The following is a 21,661-nucleotide window of genomic DNA, read 5'->3' as shown; positions in this document are numbered from 1 at the left end:
TATCACTATAAAATTTCAGGGAAACAGAATAATGGGAGAGCCATATGAAACAAAGTAATAATGCAAGATTTAGAGTGATTGATGAATATGAACAACTAGTGGCATATGACAGTTGAAATATTCTCGCTTGGTCTGATGGTTGTGGGTTAATTCTGTAAGTATAAGGGAATGAGAAAGATTGGAAGAACAACATTTGCAATTTTTAAACTTCAAGTACTAGATAGTATCCAGTGATAGACATGCATCACATAGATCTTGCAAATTTCTTAAAGGGTCTTTTACAATAATGCTTTTATGTTTCATCTAAATAACTTCATCAATAACTGTCCCAGGCAGATTTCTAAATGAAACATTGTTAGACAATTTTGCATTTAATACCAAAACATATTATTCACTTTCTAGCTATAAGTAATAAAGTGAATATACTGAATACTTTTTTTAAAAATTGTTTAAATATCCTGGTTTCATCCTTTTTAAATTAAATGGTATCCAAATATACCTGTAGATTAACTGACATTCATTTTCTATAAAACCAATTCTAATATTAGAATTGGCATTTATTATCAAAATATTTAATAAAGTATTTGGAAATTTCCAATTTTCATCAGTGCCTAACATCAAAACTTTTAAAAATAATGTTATACAGTTGACATTGTAATACTGAAAATTTTATCTTATTGCAAATAGTTCTCTGGAAGCAGGCATTTATGTTTAAATAAGGTCTTCTGGGCATTAAACATGTTTTATATTTTCATTTTCATAATTACAATGTCTTGAAATATAGTTATTTTAAAAAGGATAAATGTGTATGTTATTAAAGCTATAAAATTAGAACAGATATCTGAACTTAGGAATGTTAATGATGATATAATATAAATGGTAAGTAGATAGCCCAGCCTATACATATGCTTATCATAGTCCAGGCAATAACGCATATGTTTATTCATAACATTCTTACGGCAACCCAAAAGGCATATTAGTATTTTTTTTAATTTGTAAATGAGGAAACTAATACACAAGGAGATAAAGAAGTTTGCATAAATTCACAGAGTAGCAAGTAGTTGGTCTAAGAATCAAATAGTCCCTAGAGTTTATGTGTTACTTCTTATGCCAAACTGCATTACTAATGTGGAAATCTGATAAGGCCTGACAGAAGCATTCTTGTAATCTGTAATTATTTTGAATATTTGAAATATCAAAATTGCAGAAAGAATACTGTAGCTATGGATTTATTGTTTTTAAAATTTTTCCATTCAATTTGACAATATGGTTTCCTCTGAATTTTATAAAAAACAATTACTAAGGCAATCCTTTGGTTCTTCGTACTGACATTACACACTCTCCACTCTCATTTCGTTTTTTTTCTTCTTTCATAGTAAAAGAAATTTAGCATGACAAATTGCTATTTGGTAGCAACTAAATTTTCTCATGTTCTTCTTTGTGGCTAAATGTGCTCATAGAACTGAGCTCTGGTCGTTGAGGTGTGTGGCTAGCAACAATTGGTGCTTAATACAGATCTTGTCCTTAAAGTAATTAACTTTTTGTTTTCTTGGTCCCTTGCATCTTGACTCTTGGCTGGGGAATGAAAGGAAGTGAGGCAGCCATCATATTCATCCATACAATCATTATTAGTATATGCGTTGAAAAAATCTCATCTATGAAATGTTTTTCTATTTCTCACAATAAAAATAGTAAAGAAAATCTTTATAAAATTAACTGTAGTTAGTAATGTTTCACTGAAATTTGATGTATTCCTAAAAGCCAGGTCTTACAGTCAGAATCAATCACTCAGTTCTGCATTTGAGACATACCTCTAAAAAAGGCAAGCAATTTTTACAGTCATAATTTTATGTCTTCTTAAGAGGTATGTCTTTAGTAAATACAGTGAAGTTGTGCTATTCAAAGATTACTTTCGCATATTATTTAGTTTTTTAAAGAGTATTTTTGTTATCACTTTAAAATTATTTTTCATATTATCTCAGTTCTATAAAATTATGGACCATTAAGAAATATTTTAATTAATTTTTAATGACATATTTAATTATGCATATTTATGGGGTATATTTTGGTGATTCCTTACATATCTGTATAGTATAAAGAGCCAATCAGGGTAGTTAGTGTATCCATGATTCCATGTATGTATCGTTTCTTTGTAGTAAGAACAGTCAAAGCCTCTCTTCTAGCTATTTTGTAACAGACAATATTTTACCATGAACCATAGTCACCCTACTATGCAGTAGAATGCCAGAATTTATTCCTCCTATGTAATTGCAACTTTTTCCCTTTTGACCAACCTCTCCTCATCTTCCTTCCTGCTCTCCAGTCCCCATTAACTACTGTTCTACTCTGCATTGATGATATTAACTTTTCTTTTTTATTGGATTCTTCATGAGTGAGATCATACAGTATTTGCCTTTCCGGGCTTGGCTTGTTTCACTTAACATGATGTTCTCCAGGTTCATCATTGTTGTTGCAAATGACAGAATTCCATCCTTTTTGTGGATGAAGAGTATTCCATTACTATATGTATGGGATACATGATATATTTTAGTATATACAATGTGTAATATTCACATCAGAGTAAATGAGGTATCCATCATCTAAAGCATTCATCATTTATTTGTATTATGAACTTTCTAATTGTATTCCCTCGGTTATTCTAAATTATGTAACAAATTATTTCTGACTGTAGTCACTCAGTTTTGCTATCAAATACTAGATCATATTTGTTATATCTAACTATATTTTTGTACCCATTCACCATCCCCATTCCCCTCTCCCACCACCCTTTAGAACCACTGGTAACCATCATTCTCTTTTTTATCTTCTGTACAAGTTTACAATTTCACCAACAGTGTGTACAGTGTTCTATTTTTTCTAAATACTTGTCAATACTTGCTTTCTTTCGTCGTTTTGATAATAACCATTCTAACTGGAATGAAGTCTATCTCACTCTGGTTTTAATTTGCATTTTCCTGAGGATTAGTGATGTCGAACACTTTTTCATATACCTGTTGGCCGTTTATTTGTCTTTTATTGAGAATGTGTATTAAGGTATTTTCCCTGTTTTCTTTGGGTTATTGGGGTTTTGCAAAGTTTTAAAGTTCCTTATATTCTGGATATTATACCCTTGTCAGACATATAGTTTGCAATTTTTTTTCCATTCGGTAGATTGTCCCTTAACTCTGTTAATAGTTTTCTTTACTATGCAAAAGCATTTTGGTTTAATATAATCCAATTTATAAGCTTTTGTTGCCTGTGCTTTTGTGGTCTTATTTGAAAAAATAAAAAATAAATCCTTGCCAGTCCAACATTGTGAAGCATTGTCTATATATTTACTTCTAGCAGTTTCATAGTTTCAGGTTTTACATCTAAGTCTTTAATCGATTTTGTGTTGATTTTTATACAGAGTGAGTAGTAGGAGTCTAGTCTCATTCTTCTGCATGTGGATATCCAATATTTCTAGCATTACTTATTGAAGAGACTGTATTTCCCACTGTGCTTTCTTGTCATCTTTGTCAAACATCAGGTGACTGTAGGTGCATGCATTTATTTCCGAGCTCTTTATTATGTTCCAATGGTGTATAAGTCTATTTTTAAAACGGACTGTTTTGGTTATTAAGCTTTGTAGTGTATTTTGAGGTCAGATAGTATGATGCCTTGAGCTTTGTTCTTCTTGCTTGAGATGGTTTTTGGTTATTCAGGGTCTTCTGTAGTTCCCTACAAATTTTCGAATTTCTTTTTCTATTTCTATAAAGAATGTCATTGATATTTTGATGAGACTTGTATTAACTCTGTAGATCACTTTGGGCATTATGACCATTTTAGCAATTTTAACTTTACCAATCCATGAACATAAAACATCTTTCCATTTATTTGTATTATCTTCAACTTCTTTCATCAATATTTTGTAGTTTTCAGTGTAGAGATTTTTCACCTCATTGGTTAAGTTTATTCCTAGATATATTAATTTTTGGAACTACTATAATAAATTTTTAATTTGTTTTTCTGTTAACTATCACTGCCTAGAAATGCTACTGATTTTTTATTGTGGATTTTGTATCCTGTGATTTAACTGAATGTTTTTCTTAGTTCTAATAGCTTTTCAGTGGAGTCTTTAGAGATTTCCATATTTAAGATTATGTTGTCTGCAAGACATCTTAAGAATCACGTTTTGATGACAATAAATCAAACACTCCATAGCAACAATGAATAAATTCAATTTGCTATTTACCCAAATAAGTTTCATTATGCTATATTCACCACATTAGTTTAAAAAAATTCAGACCAGGAGACTACAAATTTCAAAAGCATACAAAAATACATAAGTTTTATTTCAATCAACTATATTATGGCAATGCAGCATGGTCAGATATTTCAAGATCATTGTGGCATGTTCGAATGTAGGCACTATTGATTAACGAGTTACGTCTTTGTTTTGTCAAGTAATGATTTGGTTTATCCAGAAAGAGGGACAAATTATTCAAATAGCTCTTCTGGATTCCAAGTTATTAGACACATAGACAAAAATAAAGGAATTAAGGGTGAGATACATCACTTATACCTACAATTACAAAGTGAAATGAAAGACATCATATGCAAGGTATTTGGCTGATGATAGTCAAATGATTCTTCAAATATTTTTTCTTTTTTAAATTGCAGATCGATGCACACTTTATATCCAGGATGGCAGAAAAGCTAGTCTAATCTTTACACAACAATCCAATTACATCAGTTTAATGGCTCTTAAGTAATTGGCATGCATCATTTCAATATCTATATGATTTCAGTATTCTATACCCAAAGCAGATGCTGACTAGTAATGGGATTAATATCCATTTTATTGCAGACCAAAAGCTATTTCTATGTTTGCTGCATGACTAAAATGTTTCCTTACATTATACAAAGGATTAAAAAAAATGTTAAAATGGAATTTGTTGCAAATTCTGCTTATTCTATCTAAAATTATGCTGAGAAATTTAACAAAGGCCCCGATGTAGTGCATTGTTGGTGAAATATACTTTGGATTGTAAAATTTCCTTTATATTTTTGTGCCATCCCTTCCTTTATTCCTATATTTTCTAGAGTAAAAATGTTATATAATTTTTATAATGGATATGCCATTGTCTTAACAATTAATTGCTGCCAACACATTCACATAGTCATGATTAATTCTCCAAGTAAATGATTAAAAACAATGACTTCTCATTTGGGTGCCTTATCCTCCAAACATTATAATTATTGTAAAAACTCTCAAAATATATTCTGACATGTATAATAAGAATTTAAATAACTGTATTCTGATTATAACAAAAGAGAATACAATAGATATGGTTGGAAGTATGAGAACTCAGTTATCAGGCGAATCCTAGGTTTTAGATGAACACAGTGAATTCTAAAAAAAAAGACTGTTTAGCCCAAAATCACTCCACTAAGAAGTAACAGACTTAAAAGCTATAATTTCAACTCTTTATTTCATAGCAGTTTCATACATATAATAGATTATTATATACACATAATAGAATATATACATATAATAGTTCTTTTACCGAAACTATAACTTCCAAAATATTTGCCACATTGTCTGAAGTTCTCCAAATAAGATGAAGAAATATCATAGGAAAATATTTTATTGAAAATCAATGGGAAGGAAAAATTTATTGTTTTCTAAATGTTGACTTTGTGAATAGCCGACTCCAGGGGCTTGACAGTTTCCATGTCAGCATTTTATCAACAGAAACTTACAAGCAAATTCTAGTTATATGTCTTTGCTGAAAAAAATACTCAAAAATGTAATCAGAGATTTTTGTTGTCATTAAATAATGAAAACATTTTCTGAAGACCTCCAGTATATGTTATTGATCTTCTCTAAATCTTTTAAAGGGTTCAAAATATTAAATATTTATTAAACACATAATGTAGATTTCACATAAAACTTTATGTGCAAGTTTAATGATTTAAACTTTTAAATTAAGGGATAATTTTAATACGTTATTTTAAAACAGTAAGTATGCAGTCACTGTTTAAGCACAAGTGAGAAATCTCATAATTTAAACATGAACAAACATCTATCTAGCACGTTGATATACAAGGCATTGTATGCTAAACACAGAGAAGAATAGATCAATACCACATTTCATATATTTGAAGATACAATCCACTATTAAGATGCAAAGTTATTTTATAAACAAACTTAGAAGAAAAACACATGCAATTAAAGTATGATACAATACTTTGAAAAGAACCCTGCACAACTCAGGAACCCTTCCTGTCTTTTATTTCTGTTCTTTTTTAATTTTATTATTTATTCCATGGACTTTCTCATTCTTTTTGCACCATTGCCTGTCTTAGCATATGATAGGAAATTCCTGTGTATGTATCTCGGCAATAAAACATAATGTAACTTTATCTACCTATAAGTGTATATTTTTTGTTAGTAACTATAAAATCCTTGTTTGCTTTTCAAGGAAATGTAGAATTATAGTCATTCTTCAGAGACAAATGTTTGCTTCAATTATAACAAATTATACCTCTCTGCTCTGTTGTCCTGACTTTCTTTACAATAACTTTTCCTAGTAATGCTGAATTAACCCAATCTCCTTGAAGACTTAAAAAGCAATCCAATTTAACACATTGATTGACCACAGTGCATGCAATTCAATTGAAGTGAGATTTATGTTAAAAGCTATAACCAAATTCACCCTTGAATCACATGATTTTCTGAGATATAACAAAACTAAATGGAAATGCATAAAACATTCTTTCTGCTATATCTCTTTTCCAAATTTTGATATTCTTCAATCACCTGAGATAATCATAACACCAGCAGCCAATATTAAAAAAAAATGATAATTGAAACAACTTCCTAGTAAGCATGTAACATTAATTTAATTATAAATTAGAATATTTATTTTAAAATACCTCTTGAGAGGCCAAGGTGAGCAGATCATGAGGTCAAGAGATCGAAAGCATCCTGACCAACATGGTGAAACCCCCTCTCTACTAAAAATACAAAAATTAGCTGGGTGTGGTGGTGCATGCTTCTAGTCCCATCTACTCAGGAGGCTGAGGTAGGAGAATGACTTGAACCCGGCAGGCAGAAGTTGCAGTGAGCCAAGGTCGCACCACTGCACTCCAGCCTGGCAACAGAGTGAGACTCTCTCTCAAAAAAAAAAAAAAAAAAAAAAAAAAATACAAAAAAAAAAAGGAAATCTCTGTGCCAAACATTATAGGTACATTAATGCAGTTAACATGACATACTTCAGATACTTATCTATAAAAATGCTTCAAGGTGCATTTTTTAAATTTAAGAATGTTTAGATAGAAGCGAACCCTGCCTATGACTGATTTGCACAGAAACACAATAAATGCAACTCTAAAAACTAGATGAAATCCAAAAATGCTGACATTTGAAGTTGTTGAAAAGCACCCAAGACAGTTGAGATTTAAGGGTCAATGTAGCACAGAAAAGAGAAAAGCAGCAAAGTGAACATGATATTCTCTGTTGCTTGTTTTTTTGAGACACTGCTGATTCTTAATTGGTATTCAGCTTAGAGGTCAGGCAGAAAGAAGATCAAAACTATAGCAGCCTTATGTGGCTGGACAAACATTGGAGATCAGGGATATGAAAGTGTGCTAGACTTCAGAGGTCAAGACGCCAAAAAAAAACCCGGAAGCTTCTGACAGGTGTGCTTGACATTGTGTCTCTACTTTTTCCGTAAGGAGTTGCCATTTTCTTATCTTTGGTGGTCAAGAGTCTCAAAAATAAAAAGAAAAAAGAAAAAACTAGGGAACTAAAGAGATACACAATAGTTCAGCATTGCAGTGAAAAAGAACAAAGATTTCTGAAATGGCAGCTTGGCATACCTTTTCCCTACTGAAATACACATTTAACAGGTGTATGTATAAACAGAAGTTTCTGGAAAGAGTCCTAAGACTTACAACAGATAAACAAACACATATTCATAGAAAATGACTAAATCTCAGTATTAAAGATGAGAGTCTATAGCGTTTGAACCACAACATACTCCTACCCTTTCTCCTCCAGATTAGCATAACAGAAGCTTTAGTCCAGGATGTTACATCTAAGAACACCAGGCTTCCTCTTCCTCAAGGTTCCCAACTAAAGTTAAATTTTCACCCCAAGACTGGCAGTTCACCGATATTTCTTATGACACCCACAGCTTTATGCTGCATAAACTATTCCAGGTAGACATAATCAAGAGGCCTGGGCTCCCTTTCCACCACCCTGAACCAACTCAAATGAACAAAAACTCTACTCCAGACCAGGAGACAGAGAACAGTGGGCCCTGATCAGTCTTGTCTCAGCTTGCTCAGAGGGCAGAGGTTCCACACAAGAAAGAGAGAGCTGAGAAAATCCCTACTCAGCATCCCACATGTAGAGTATGACTCTTTGAATGTGGGCCGCTTTCCCTTTAAATAGCTTTGAGACATTGGCAAAGTGGCTTTTCCAAAAAGAAACATCATAGAAAAGGTTTTATTGATCAGCAATTAAAAAGAAGAGCAGATAGCTCCATGATACTAGTAGCAACAGATGAAATAGTAGCCTAGCTTAAATTATCACATAGCTTACCAGGGAAAGAGAAGGCTAAGAGGAGCCCTCTTCACATCTTCAAATTAGAGCAAACTTTAATGCCTGGCAATACCCTACTACTGCAAAAGAGGTACAAATTTTATTGGATTAAGGTGTGGAGGATTTATATCAAGAGCATTTTTGAAAACAGTAGAGCCATTAGTTAACAATTAAGGTAGGTTAAGAGTTTGGGATGATAACAATAGAGATAGACATGCTGGAAGCTTGATGAAGGAAGAAGAGATCAGAGAAAGAGATAATCAAAGCTAGTCTAGCTAAAGCCACAGTTATCTTTGGTGGTGTATATATTATAGTGCATATAACATACAGAAATGTAATATAGTTGATATCAACAGCACAAAGCTGGTGACTAAACATACATTTGTATTGAGTTAGGAAATAACAAAGGATGGTAATTAAGACCCTTAGGAGAAAATAAAGAAAATTATAAGATTTACAGAAAGATAAATATAAAAAAATTATATAGTATATGCTTGATCCTCTTTCTTCTCTCAACTTCTTTTAAGGACATAGAATTATATAAAATAATAAATATGAGAGAGAGAGCAGAGCAAGATGACAGAATAGATGCCTACACCATTCACCCCCAACATTAGAACACCAAATTTTAACAACTATCTGTACATAGAACAGCACTGTCAAAAGAACCAAAGATCAAGAGAGCAATCACAGTACCTGATTTTAATTTCATATCATGGAAAGAGGCATTGAGAAGGGCAGGAGAGACAGTCTTAAATTGCAGACACCACCTGTCCTCAATTCTCTGGCAGTAGCCGTGTGGCATAGAAAGAGAATCTGCACAGTTTGGGGCAGGAGAGCACAGGGGCTGGAGGACTTTGTGTTGAATTCAGTACTTCCCTGTCAAAGTAGACAATAAAACTGTCCTGGGCTCATTTAGCACCTCATTTAGTTCCCAGCGGTGGGAACTTCAGTTTTTTTTTCTCTTTCTTTCTTTTCTTCCTTTCTTCCCCTTCCTTCCTTTCCCTTCCTTTCTTCCTTTCTTCCATTTTTCCTTCCTTTCTCTCTTCCTGCCTGCCTGCCTGCCTTCCTGCCTGCCTGCCTGCCTGCCTTCCTTCCTTCCTTCCTTCCTTCCTTCCTTCCTTCCTTCCTTCCTTCCTTCCTCTCTCTCTCTTTCTTTCTTTCTTCTTTCCTTCTTTCTTTCTGACAGGTTCTCGCTCTGTAACCCAGGATGGAGTGCGATGGCATGATCCTGGTGCACTGTAACCTCCACCTCAAGGGTTCAAGAGGTACTCATGCCTCAGCCTCCCAAGTAGCTGGGACTACAGGTGCATGCCACCATGCTAAGCTAATTTTTATATTTTTAGTAGAGGTGGGATTTCACCATGTTGGCCTGCTCTCAAACTCCTAGCCTCAAGTGATCCACCTGCCTCAGCCTCCCAAAGTGCTAGGATTGCATTCATGAACCACCATGCCCATTCTGAACTTCATTTTCTTGGCAAACCTCACCAATGTGGGCTGAAGTGGTCTGGGGTCCTACGTAAATTTGAAAGGCAGTCTAGGACACAAGGACTGCAATTCCTGGGAAAACTTTCCACCCTGAAGGAAAGGGCCTTGGGCAAGGCCTAGTGCTGTACTAACTTCAGTTCTAACCCAGTGTAGTACCAGTGGTGATGGCCACATACCACATCCCCAGTTTCAGGTGGTTCAGGAGAGAGAGAGAGAAAGAGAGAGACAGAGAGAGAGAGAGAGAGAAAAGAAGAAGAAGAAGAAGAAGAAGAAGAAGAAGAAGAAGAAGAAGAAGAAGAAGAAGAAGAGTAGTAGTAGTAGTAGTAGTAGTAGTAGTAGTAGTAGTAGTAGTAGTAGTAGTGTGTGTATTCCTTAGAATTTTTAATACATAATGTTATGTCATGTTTAGTTAGTTTTACTTTTTCCTTTGCAATTCTGGTGACATATTTTTTCTGCAGAAAGTCGTGTACATTCTTTTTTGATTTTTTTTAATTTTTAACTTTCGTGGGTACCCAGTAAGTGTATGTATTTATGGGATATGAGCCAAGAATTTGTAGCTGATGGAAGCAGAATCTTCCCTGTACTGGAACTTATGATTTGAATTGCATATCTCCTGCCCTAATTTCAGACTTCAGCAGGCCCTTCACTTATACTTTAGAAGGATTTCTTTCAGCCCACTTCTCCACCCTAGTCAACGCTGCTACTGCTTGGTATTCAAGGTACTGTCCAAAATACTTTGTGGTTTCTTTTTTTGTTTCCTTCTGCATGTAGGCTTTAGTGGATGCTCTGAGCTTAATCCTCAGTGGATAGATATTTTTCAGCTTCCTTGACCGTATTTCATAAGTAGATGGCTCAGAATGTTCGTAGATCTCTTTCAGTTGCCTTTCTCGCATGAGATTTTAGCAGGCTTCTTGGACCTTCATTTACTGGTACTCTCCTAGCTTTCTTCTCCCATCCTTTTCCAAATACCCCATAATACCTATTGTCTCCTACTCAGCCTAAGGCTTAAAGTGCCTAGAGAATGTCTCTAGGTTATCTTGCTGTGTCCAGAATTGGTTCCTTCTGGTGGGTTCTTGGTCTCGCTGACTTCAAGAATGAAGGCGAGTGTTACAGTTCTTAAAGATGGTGTGTCTGGAGTTTTTTCCTTCAGATGTTCAGATGTGTCCAGAGTTTCTTCCTTCTGATGGGTTTGTGGTCTCGCTGACTTGAGGAGTGAAACCACAGACCCTCACAGTGAGTGTTACAGCTCATAAAGGTAGTGCGGACCCAAAGAGTGAGCAGCAGCAAGATTTACTTTGAAGAGCTAAAGAACAAAGTCTCCACAGAATGGAAGAGAACCCCAGCGTGTTGCAGCTGCTGCCGCGGCTGGCCAACTTTTATTCCCTTTTTTGGCTCCACCCACATCCTGCTGATTGGTCCATTTTACAGAGCACTGCTTCGTTCTTTTTACACAGTGATGACTGGTGCGTTTTTACAGAGTGCTGATTGGTGCATTTACAATCCTTTAGCTAGACAGAAAAGTTCTCCAAGTCCCAACATGACACAGGAAGTCCAGCTGGCTTCACCTCTCACTGTTACACCCTCAGACTTCAGCACTTTTTCGTCAAAGGAAGTATCTTTTAGTCTCTTCCTATGCCTTAGATTATTCTCATGAGCTCTGTGTGGAAGCATGTGTGACAGAACCAAAATTGTACACAGATTCCTTATGTGTCTAAGTATCATACCACACTATTCTCAGGATTTAAAAATTTGACAAATTTCGTCAATGTTATTTCTTTCATCTATGGCAGTTCCAATAGCTCCAGCTATTCCTTCAAGAATGAAAGCCACTCTGGGTCCCTCCTCCTCAAAGATAGACTTGTCACTGGAGTTTGGTTTCTTTGTCAAATAAGCTCTCAGAGGTCTTGTTCATGTTGTTAAAATGCAGGAGAGTTCTCAGAACCTTCTACACCGTAAGCAAACTAAGTTTTGTTTTAAAATATCAATAATTATAGCACTTTGGAGTCTCACTCTGTCCCTCAGGCTTGTGTGCAGTGGTGCGAGTTTGGCTCACTGCAACCTCTGCCTCCTGGGTTTAAGCAATTCTCCTGCCTCAGCCTCCTGAGTAGCTGGGATTACAGGTGCACACCACCACACTCGGCTAATTTTTTTTTTTTTATTTTTAGCAGAGATGGGGTTTCAACATGTTGGCCAGGCTGGTCTGGAAACTCCTGACCTCAAGAGATCCACCCGCTTTGGCCTCCTAGAGTGCTGGGATTACATGCATGAGCGACCATGCCCAGTCTTATATGTCAAATTTAAAATAATATACTTTTTATTTCAATTTTTTCAAATACATTTTATTTTTATTTTCCTCTACAAGGTACCTAGACAACACCATTAATTTGATGCGTGTCCTAATAACGATTATGCCTAACAATAAAGGCATAATTACTGATTAAAGAACTCTAATATAGGTATAATAGCAATAAAATTCTGACTTCTCAGGACTAGAGATTCTGGTTTCCCCTATTCCACAAAAAAACAACTCTGGCCATTTGAAAAACTAATCAAACAAAGAATGTGTAAGAGAAGAACAAAGTTTAAAATATTAAATGTGGACATTGAGAACTAAGACTGTGGCCTCAGTTATCTGCCTTCTTCCCTGTCCCCGCTCTCTGCCCTTTAACAACTTAAGTGTTTGTGTGCTAGAGGTTCTGAACTGTACTTAATTATTTAATCCTAAATTATAAAGTGTCAAATTGACACTAGAATTGAATTACAGTAATAACAATCATTCATGGATGAATCATGACTAAAAAGATATTAGATTATCTCTTGGGAAGATATTTAATAGGTGTGTGTGTGGTGGGGGGGGCACATGTGTTGGCACAAACCCTAGGAATGAGAGAAATATGAAGTGGAAACAGTGCTTCTCTTATTATTGTTTTTTTTAACATATAGACTATAGTATGCTGTATAGAACTTCAGTAGGGACACAGTGTAAAATATGACTCACTGGTTCTCAGTATTTGTCCTTACCTCTCCTACTATGCCTTCCTAAATCACAAAGACCTAAAAGTTCAAAACTAATTTTTTGTTGCTTTCTTGTGGTTGCATTTGGATGGGGGTTACATTTTAAAGTAAGAAGCATTCGTGCGATATTCACAGAAAAGTTTAAGAAGAGGTGGAGTCATCCGCTTTTGTGCTTTTCTAGTAAGCAAGCCAGCATTTCAATGGCCAGTTACTAGTTCAGTTGCAAGCAGCAGTTGAAGCGGTGATACCTGGCTGAGAGCAATGACAATTTGTTCTTAAATTGTTTTTTCTTTTTTTTCTTTTGAGACAGAGTTTCGCTCTTGTTGCCCCGGCTGGCGTGCAGTGGCGCAATCTTGGCTCACTGCAACCTCCCACTTCCAGTTTCAAGTGATTCTCCTGCCTCAGCCTCCTGAGTAGCTGGGACTACAGGCGCCTGCCACCACGCCCATCTAATTTTTTTGTATTTTTAGTAGAGACGGGGTTTCACCATATTGGCCAGGCTAGTCTCTAACTCCTGAGCTCGTGGTCTGCCCTCCTCAGCCTTCCAAAGTTCTGGGATTACAGGCATGAGCCACCGTGCCTGGCCTCTTAACATTTTTAATTCCAGTTGTGGATCTTGATTGTCACCCCTTCCAGCAGGTCATATATCGATTTTCTAAGACCTACATATCTCTGCATTAACTTCATTTCTGTTTTGTATATCTAGGGTATTTTCTATTTCTTGTCATTCACTTAATACACAAGGAAATAGCTCATACAACAGACAGAATTTTTTAAGTGTAAATTTTGAGTATAAAATTATTGGGCCTCCAAATCCCTTCCAACCTAAACTTGCATGTGGTATGAGAAGATGCAATTCAAGAGACACAGTGACAGGAACTGATTGGGTATTCATTTCGTTACTGCACATTAAAATAAGCATGAATGGTTCTCCTTTGAATGAACTGCTCTTTCAAATGCTAGAATCAGTCAAAAACTTTTAATTCTTACTGTGCACTGTAATCAGACACAAGAAAGTATAGAAATAAAAGGTAATTTTAAAATATGTAATTTCTTCTATAAAGCATTTTCATGTTTGCAGTTGGAAAATACTATAATTATAAACCTTATCTTTCTTATTAATATTATATGTGAGGTGCCTGCAGGAAGCATTCTGCATAATCTGAAAATCATCCTATTTCAATATGCCAATGTTCCCGCTCAGCTCTTACATTTATATTGCTGGGAATCTATCCCAAAAAATAATCCTAAAGAGTAGCTTCATGAATTTCAATATTCTTCCATTTCATTAATGTTAATAAAAGTTGGAAATTACTCTTAAATACTCAAAATTAAGTTTTTGGTTATAGTATTACCACTCTATATAACAGAATTATTGTCTTATTAATATTATGGATTAAAAGGAGTTTCTTACTATATGTTGAGTGAATATAGAAAGCATGACAAATTGTATAAAATTGTTTTCACTTGGAAAGGTTGAGGAAAGCATAATTTAGAAATTGTAACAGACTGGTTGGCCGCTGTGGCTCACGTCTGTAATCCCAGAATTTTGGGAGGCTGAGGCAGGCAGATCACTTGAGGTCAGGAGATCAAGACCAGCTTGACCAACATGGTGAAACCCCGTCTTTACTAAAAATACACACACAAACACACACACACACACACACACACAAATTATCTGGGTATAGTGGCGCATGCCTGTAATCCCAGCTACTTAGGAGGCTGAGGGGAATCGCTTGAAGCCAGGAAGCAGAGATTGCAGTGAGCCGAGATTGTGCGACTGTGCTCCAGCCTGGGCAACAAGAGCAAAACTCTGTCTTAAACAAGAAAAAAAAAAAAAGGAAAAAAAAGAAAAGAAATTATAACATATTTGCTTTATATTTGCTTTTTTTTATATGCCATTGCCTAAATTTTGTTTTACAAGATGTTTTCACTTTTGTGTTCTGAAATACTAATTTTATTGGCATCTAAAAGTCATGAGAAAGATATAAAAGTTAAATATTACGGTAAATGTGCTTCCTGTTTTCCTTAAGTTTATGATATCCTTGGTAGAATGGACATTATTCAGATCACCCAACAACTAATATAACTTTGATAAACAATTTGAGAAGTTATGTACTCTTAGATTGTAAATTGAGTGAGTTGTACATTTCCACAAATGCCAGAGAAGGTTTCAAAAACAAACAGCTTAAAATTATATTAAATTGATACCCCAAAAAAGCATAGGAGCAATCTATATTTCTCTTTTTAACTACTATTACATTTTACCTTATGTTTTGCATTTAAAGGTACGTTCTGTAATCTGCCCAATGTTAACTTCATGACGATAATGTACATTGATTCTGTCTCTATATCGTCCACATGGGATGGTATGCCTTTCATATTACATTGGTTCTTTAAAGTAATATTTTATGTAATAAGTTAATTTGCCTTTTCCAGAAAAGTTATAAATAAGATTCAAATTATATGAAGACAAATATCATGTGTAATTTTCTTGTGTTTTATTTTGAACTACAATGGCATTTCTACGTGATACAAAATCTAGCAGAAACTCAGCATTTATTCGTTATAATAAATAGTGGTTAGGAACTCAGTTTCCATGATCAGAATACCAGGTGAACTGAACACTAATTCTTCCACTCTGTTTATCTTTAAACGATGGAATATCACGTTTTTTATGTCTCAAGATTCTTATGTGTAAAATGGAGAATTACCAAACCTGTAAGTAGGTGGGACTCAGGGTTTGCTAAGGTATAAGCTTGTAGTGAAATTTGTCTGTAATTAAAATGATAGCATTGTCAAATTATTGATGTGGGTATCCCCACAGAATATAGATCAGAGGCTCTGTTTTTTTTTTTTTTTTTAATTACGAATGCTGGAAATATACCTGAAAATTATATTTGCATTTTATTTTATTTTATTCATAGTTAATTTTTGTATTTTTGGTAGAGAAGGAGTTTCACCATGTTTGGCCAGGCTGGTCTCGAATTCCTGGCCTCAAGTGATTCACCTGCTTTGACCTCCCAATGTGTTGGGTTTACAAGGACGAGCCACTGTGCCTAGCCATATTTGCATTTAGAAAAACCATATTTAAGCACTAAAGGGAATTTTTTGAAACGTTTGTGTTGGTTCCAGTGCTTGACTTTTTAAATTCATTTTTATGTATCTGTGCATTCACTGTTCCTCAAGATCTACCTATTTGCTAAAATGTGTGTGTTGTATTACTGTACCTCTGCACTTACCTGTTTATTGAAATATGTGTTAGGTCACTGTGCTGAGGCATGTATCTTCATATTAAAATGTATAAGTGGGACCCACTGTGCCTTGGAATCTACCTATTTATCGAAATATTCTTATTGGTTCACACACATTTATGACAAAAAGGTAAGACTAATTTTATTAAGTATTGTAGCACTTAACCTGCTATTCCTATCACTGTCCTTACTAATATTTGATAAGTAAGAAAACTGAAATTCTGACAATAAAAAGTATAAATATCAAAAATAAAAATATATCAGTCAGAGATAAAGCACAGTTGAATAGGTATGCAGCAATAAACAAATAATTTGTAACATATTATAGAAAATTTTTAAATGGGAATACACATAAAGGGTAATCTTCCTATAGAACAATTCCAGATAATTAATGTAGGATGAATACTGGGATTAGAAAATCACCACTAGGCTGCCATAATAGCAATTGCTGCAGGCAACACCAATGATTAATGATAAAATTTGTGAGCAAAAATTTAAGGAGAAATACTGCATTTGCATAGTCTCAAAGTATCTCTCTAAAAGGATATATTATTTTTTGTGGTTACTTCAACACATGTCTACATATTATTTAATAATTTACCAAGATAAAGAACTTAATTTCCCTGCCTAAATATGAATATTAGTGTGAACCACAAAAAGCTGAGAGAAGTCACAGTTAATTTAGAAAGTTTATTTTGTCAAGGTTGAGGACGCATGTCATGACACAGCCTCAGAAGGTCCTGATGACATATCCCCAAGGTGGTAAGAGTACAGTTTGGTTTTATACATTTTAGGGAGATATGAGACATCAGTTAACATATGTAAGATGAACACTGACTTGGTCCATAAAAGCAGGAGAACTCAAAGTGGGGAGGGGGCTTCCAAGACATAGGTGGATAAGAGACAAATGATTGCATTATCTTGAATTTCTGATTAGCCTCTCCAAAGAAGGCAATCAGATATGCATTTATCTCAGTGAGCAGAGGGGTGACTTTGAATAGAATGGGAGGCATTCAAGCAGTTCCCGACTTGATTTTTCTTTTTAGCTTAGTGATTTTGGAGCCCCAAGATTTATTTTCCCTTCATGCTAGTATGAATACCTAAAAATTTTATTTCTATTTTGTGCATTTAAAATAATATGTGACAGAATATAATTAAATAAAAAGAATAATAGATCCACTGAGAATGGATGAAACAACAAAGAAGATTTCACATTTATGTAAAACTTAATGGGTTATGGTATTACAGTAAGCTTGCTGTGTTTGGGCCAACGATTACTTCTGAAAATTGTAGTAACTGAGTTACTTAGCAAATTGATTAAAAAGTGATATCCATGACATCTGCAACCATGCAATCTAGCAGTTGATTTAAAAAGGTTGACAAATTATCACACAGCTTGAATTATGCTAAATTAATATTAAAGGGAGCCACTCAGGTACAAGTAGACTTGAGAAGGGCAATAGAAAAAACTAAGCATAGGGTCAAGGCTAAGATATGGAATGACAAAACATAAATATATTAAAATAAGCGTATGTGCCAGAGATTTGATAACAGAAATTAAGCAAGTGTGGACAACTCATTACAAATAAATAGCAAATAATATCAAAAGCATATGAACAACAAAATTGAAATGATTCAAATAAGTGGAGCATAGGTTCAAAAGCCTGTTTATTTTTTTCTGCCTCCTGAAGGTTTATTTTTACCTGAAGACTCAGCCTGGAACTTACAATGGGATTAATGATATTTTAGAGATCCTCAACAGTGAACTCTGAACATAACTGACAATAGGAAACATGAACAATATTGTATGGTAGGAAGTAAAATCAATTTGTTAATCCAAAGAGAACACAAAGATAGAGATACAAGAAGAGGAAATTGTCTCAGCTATTGAAAATGGTTGGTTTAATCATTATATTGAAGAAAAATTAAGAGAAATAGTAATTATAATCATGCCTTCCATAAAATGGTACAAAGGTCAAATTGAATGATATGAAAGGCATGCCTATAGAAACTTCCTTCTTTAAAAAATTGAAACATTATTTCTATGCTGTCTGAAAGAAGTCTCAAATATAAGATATCCTTATTATTAATAAGCTGTGCTTATTAAAAATTTATTGAACTAATTGAAAGCTTGCTATATTATTCAGAAACTTAAGTCTCAGTTCTGTGGAAGAGTAAATTGAGCCCATTGGAAAATTTTATTGGCAACTTACTAGATTCATGGCCATTTAACAAACTCTGTATGTCAGCAGGAGGCAGAGGCCACTTACTAATTGCTGACTAAGTACCTTAAGAAGAGTTCAGAAAAAAAATACTTATTCAAGGCCTTGATTCATAGGGTGTATGATACTGTACTCACAGTCTTGGTGGGGATAATCAGACCAAGAAAATACTGAAGTGAAGTCTCAATGTTTTAAAATTTTCATTGTATTTTAAAGATTTGAAGAGCCAAGCTCTATTGTTACTGAAACACCAGGGGTATCATCTAGGTCCTACTGCTTGCTGTACAGAAAGCCAGTCACTAAGAGGACAAATTTTGCCAAGGAAGAAGGCTTTAATTGGGTGCTGCAGCTAAGGAGGTGGGAGCTCAGTCGGAAATCCATCTCCCACTGACTAAAACTAGGGGCTTTTATACAAGGAAAGAAATGTAACAATATTTAAGAAAACCAGAACTAGGGAGAGTCAAGGAGGCATCTGGGGCCCTGATCTAGTGAGTTTTGGTTCTTTGATAATTTTTCGAGAGGCCTGAAGGTCCTTTCCTGAGGAAGGACCTCAGATAAAACAAATGCAAATTTCAAGCTTTGACAGCAGAAGGATAAATTTCTATATTTATCCAAAAGAGCAGTCCGTGAGAGTATTGGGCCAGTTTCACTATCTTTTTATTGGCAATAATTCTATTTGTATTAAGCAATTTCAAACACATAGATGTTTGAAAAAGTTTTATATTTTAATTCCTATACTTAAGAAGCATGAAGGTGAAATAACTACAAAATATTTCATTTTTATTTTATTATTTCAGAATGATTTACCTTACATTTGAAAAGTATGAGCTATGTCTTAATATGAACACTGATCTAAAAAAGTTATATACTTTTCATTTTTAAAAACAGAAAATAATTATGAATCAGAATTCTCACAGTTATCTCCTTTGAAACTAAAATGAACTTTGGTTAAAAGGTTATAATAAAAAATTTTTATTAAATAAGAATTATTAAAATGTCAGCAAACCTAACGTTTTTGGTTGAATGCATTTTTAGCATTTAGAATTTACATCTTTTGAGTTGTATGCATGATTTGTTTAGTTAATTGATTTTGTACATTCTCCCAGATTTATGTTTATTTATCTACTCATGTAATGCAAATGATGGCAAGCTCATAAAAAAATATTTAGACTTTGCCTAGTTGTCTTGAATAAAAATAAGTTCAGCATAGGAGATTAAACTTTTGAGATATAAATATATATTTCTCATCATGAAAGTTAATCACTCATCACATTTTAGAGGTTAAAAAGCCAGTCCTAATAATGCATAGGTGAAATGAAAATTCATATATTCATTGACACAAAATTATATATTATGACCCGAAGTGTCAACATAGAAGGATAAATTTATATTTCTTCAAGTTAAATATAAATGAAAAGTTGAAAGATTGAAAATACAGTAATTTACTAATAGCCAAACCAGTTTTTTTACATATATTTTTTCAGAAAGTAATATCAATGTAAAATGTACCAGCCACAGTTTATATAAAAATAAAATTATTTGTTAAATCTGATATAAATATCAGTTTATATTTAAAAATGTAAATAACAGTAAGTGAAAAATTGTATAAATCCTAGATATAAACATAACCCAAAACGTGTGATATATTCTGGATCAAAAAATCATTACTATCAAATGCATGAGCAAAACTAATCTTTTGAGGTAATATAACACATCATTCCCCTGTCAAGAATTTAAAAAGTAAATGAAAGAAAGTTTAAAATGTGTGCTTGCTTTCAGAGTGGTAATAGCATTATAAAAATAGTAAATGTGGCCGGGCACAGTGGCTCACGCCTGTAATCCCAACACTTTGGGAGGCTGAGGCAGGCAGATCACGAGGTCAGAAGTTTGAGACCAGCCTGGCCAACATGGTGAAGCCCCATCTCTCCTGAAAATACAAAAATTAGCAGGGCATGGTGACGCATGCCTGTAATCCTAGCTACTGAGGAGGCAGTGGCAGGAGAATTGCTTGAACCCGGGAGGGGGAGGTTGTAGTCAACTGAGATCATGCCATTGCACTCCATCTCAAAAAAAAAAAAAAATAGTAAATACTATTGAAGTGACAACAATTACATTGCAATTCTGGTTAATAGTCTTGATAATTAATAAGAAATATTAGATACTGTACTATAAACTGTAAAATGCTCTTATATATCTATATTTATATCCCTATGCATTCATAATTTTTTGCTATGTTTTTAATATGCAATTATACATGTGCACTACAAGGCTTTATATGCAGTTCAGTAATATATGGATAATATATAATTATATTCCAGATACTGTATTATATGTTAATATTTGTCAATTCCCTATATTTGTTATACATTTTGAATTTTATTAATATATTTATTACATTTTTAAAACATTCTTTACAATTCTATGAGGTGTGAATTATTTTTAACTCCATTGTACATTTTTTTGATAATTGAAACCGAAAATTACATTCTCCTGCCCAGAGAGTCCATAATTGTACAACTACAATATAGTGTGAGATCTTGACCAAATTACTCTACATTTCTGACTCTCATTTACCCTTTTCAAATAAAGGATTTGGATAAAATCTTTCATATTATTTTGAAAAAATAACAAGTTGTATTAAAAATTTTTTACTTTGTAGATAGATCCCAACCATGTGGCCTTCCCATAAGATTCTAGCTTATGTTTTTAGGGAGAGCAGGAGGAACTCCTGCCAACCTGCTGCCTGTTTCATATAACAGGGAATTTTATGTTTTGTGCATATTTTATGGTTATTTCTACTAGATTTGCTGTCTACAATGTTCCCTTGAAATTAATATGGAAGATAAACTAATGTGTTCTGCAATGGAAGTAAGGAAATCAAGTAATTAAAAAGCTATCATAATAATCTAATTAGAAATAGTGATGGACTTAAGTAATACCAAGAGAGGTAAAAAAAAAAAAAAAAAAGTTGTTTTCAAATCAAACTATTTTCTTTTCCATAATGTCTGATATTATTAACCTCTTCCAGTAACTAAGAACACGCATTCTTTGAGGAATAAATTTGTAAGTAGAAGATCAGAGACCAATAT

The sequence above is a fragment of the Macaca mulatta genome, chromosome 1 (genome assembly GCF_049350105.2).
Source record: "Macaca mulatta isolate MMU2019108-1 chromosome 1, T2T-MMU8v2.0, whole genome shotgun sequence".
Lineage (NCBI taxonomy): Eukaryota > Metazoa > Chordata > Mammalia > Primates > Cercopithecidae > Macaca > Macaca mulatta.
Note: the sequence above shows the minus strand (reverse complement) of the source record.